Raw genomic sequence first — 2658 nt, 5'->3', positions numbered from 1 at the left:
AAAGCTCCATTGCTCTGTTTTGCAGAATAAGTTTTCAAAAGGAGAAGAGATTTTTTATGATGTTCTGATTTTGGAATTGATGCTCCAAGCAAGGAAGTAATTTCATCAAGTGATATCAAAAGCCTTGGTTCAAGCACCAAGTGGCTCAGCTAAGTAGTATTTAAACTTTGCTGTAGCACTTTGATTTGCTTAATCTTCGATTATGAGATTACTGTTGAATTCATTTCTGTTTGGGCAAATAATATGTACATNACTGTTTCATTATTTCTATGTTGTATTCTTCTCTGCTTGCACATTTTAATCAATGAAATTAATTTATTTGAGACATTCATGTGCTTAATTTTTTTTTGTTATGATTAGTCATGTGCATTGTATTTTAGTGTTTTGCTGTTAATTGTTAAATTGAATTTGTGTTTAACTAGTTTAGTATTCAATTTCCTAAATACTTTGAAGTAAGCCTTGATATATCTTTTGTCAAAAGCAATGAAAAATTCATTTGAATGATCTAACTAATAGATTTTCATTGGCATTTTTGGATGATTAAGACATTTATGATTAAATTGTCAATTCTATTTTAAAGTTGTTTTTATGGAGATTTAGTTTTAAGTTCAAATGTATGCCATATGAGTTATGTTAATGCACATTGAGAGTTTGTATGCAGCAAATGAACTGATAAAATTTGCACAACTTTTGATGTGAAGTTTTTGGTTTAACAATTGTTGAAAGATAAAATTTGAATCAGCTTTTGTGTTTAAATTTTATATATGTTGTTTTGATATGCATAGCTGGATTCATGGGATTGATTAGTTTGGGATATGAAAATGCATAAATCACAATTGCTATTTGGAAAGTTTTAATTTATCCTGTCAAAATTTTTTAACTAATTGTGNTAATTAAAATGCTTTCCTGTTAAACTTGGAGCAGCTGTGATGTGATTATATTCATTGAAGCTACTATTGCGTTCATTGTACTTTATAAATTAGTAGCTGAATCATAAACATCTTAATTGGTTGATAAATNATTGTTGATTTCATGGGTAAATTGAGTATGCTAAAAGCTAAATTTGATTTACTAAGAATCATTGAAACTTGTTTGAAATTGCAAATATAAATCTAAATTGGCTTGTAAGCATCTCTTCATTGTTTTGGATTGAACAGATCTTAAAATATTTTTTCAAAATCTGTTTTTGAGTTTAAGAGAAACTTTTGTTTGACATCTTATGACATGATCTTGTGATACATGGTACTCATTTGAGGGAGAGATATATAAGTTTGTTAGATATCTAGACATTTTATGAATGTTATATGAGTTTTAGGTTGAAAATTTGGCCCAAATCTCTGTTTTTCGGAAATTAACGTCAATAATCGATTACCAAAGGGTCATAATCGATTATCTCGGCCAAAAAATTAGATTTTGACAATTTTAAACACAAATAATCGATTATTTAAAGTAATAATCGATTATCAGCGTAAAAAANTGAATGTTTGTCATGTAAGAGTCATGTGCGTGATATAAATATTCTTGAAAATTTGCTTGAAGTTGCAACAAGAAATAATAATGCTGAAATGCCTCTACCAGTTAAAAAGGATTTTAAAAACAAAAGAGTTTTTAAAGGTAAGAACCAAATTAAAAGAACTCATAGAGTTTGGGTAGAAAAAGGAACTTTTGTTAAAAATAAGGCGCATGATGTTTGTTGTTTTTATTGCATGAAAAAGGGTCACACTTCTAACAAATGTAACATTAAACATTTTGGTGTTCTAAATGGAAAATATGCTTGGATTCCTGTCATAAAGTAATATATCCTAACCTCAAGGACCCAAATAAGATTATGGGTACCAAAAGCTCCATTGCTCTGTTTTGTAGATTAAGTTTTCAAAAGGAGAAGAGAAGTTTATGATATTCTGCTTTTGGAATTGATGCTCCAAGCCAGGAAGTGAGTAAATCAAGTGATATCCAAAGCTTTGGTTCGAGCACCAAGTGATTGAGCTAAGTAGTATTTAACCTGTACTATTGCATTTTGCTCTGCTTGATCCTAAAATCTTTGATTACTATTAATTTCTGTTTGGGCAAATGATATGTTCATCACTGATTCATTTATCCTATGGTGTGTTCTTACTTGTTTTAGCACTTTAATCAGTGAAATTCTTCTATTATGAGATATTCATGTGCTAAATTTAATCTTTTGGAAAGATTAGTCATGTGCAATTGTTATTTCAATGATTTTTTTTATAAATTGAATCTGTGTTTAACTGGTTTAGTATTCAATTTNNTNAATACTTTGAAGTAAGCCTTGATATATCTTTTGTCAAAAGCAATGAAAAATTCATTTGAATGATCTGACTGATAGATTTTCATTGGCATTTTTGGATGATTAAGACATTTGATGATTAAATTGTCAATTCTGTTTCAAAGCTATTTTTGGGGAGATTTGTTTTCAAGTTCAAATGCATACCGCATAAGCTATGATAATACTCATTGAGAACTCAGATGCAGTAAATGAACTGATCAAGTTTTGCATAATTTTGGTGTAAAGTATCTGGTTTATAAACTGTTGAAAGATAAAATATAAATCAGCTTTTGTGTTAAATTTTGGTGTGAAAATCACAAAGAAATAGTCTTTTAAAAGAAGTTAGGCAAAACTGCATTTCATTGGTTGAG

This window comes from Vigna radiata, chromosome 1 (assembly GCF_000741045.1).
Source record: "Vigna radiata var. radiata cultivar VC1973A chromosome 1, Vradiata_ver6, whole genome shotgun sequence".
In the NCBI taxonomy this organism is placed as follows: domain Eukaryota; kingdom Viridiplantae; phylum Streptophyta; class Magnoliopsida; order Fabales; family Fabaceae; genus Vigna; species Vigna radiata.
Note: the sequence above shows the minus strand (reverse complement) of the source record.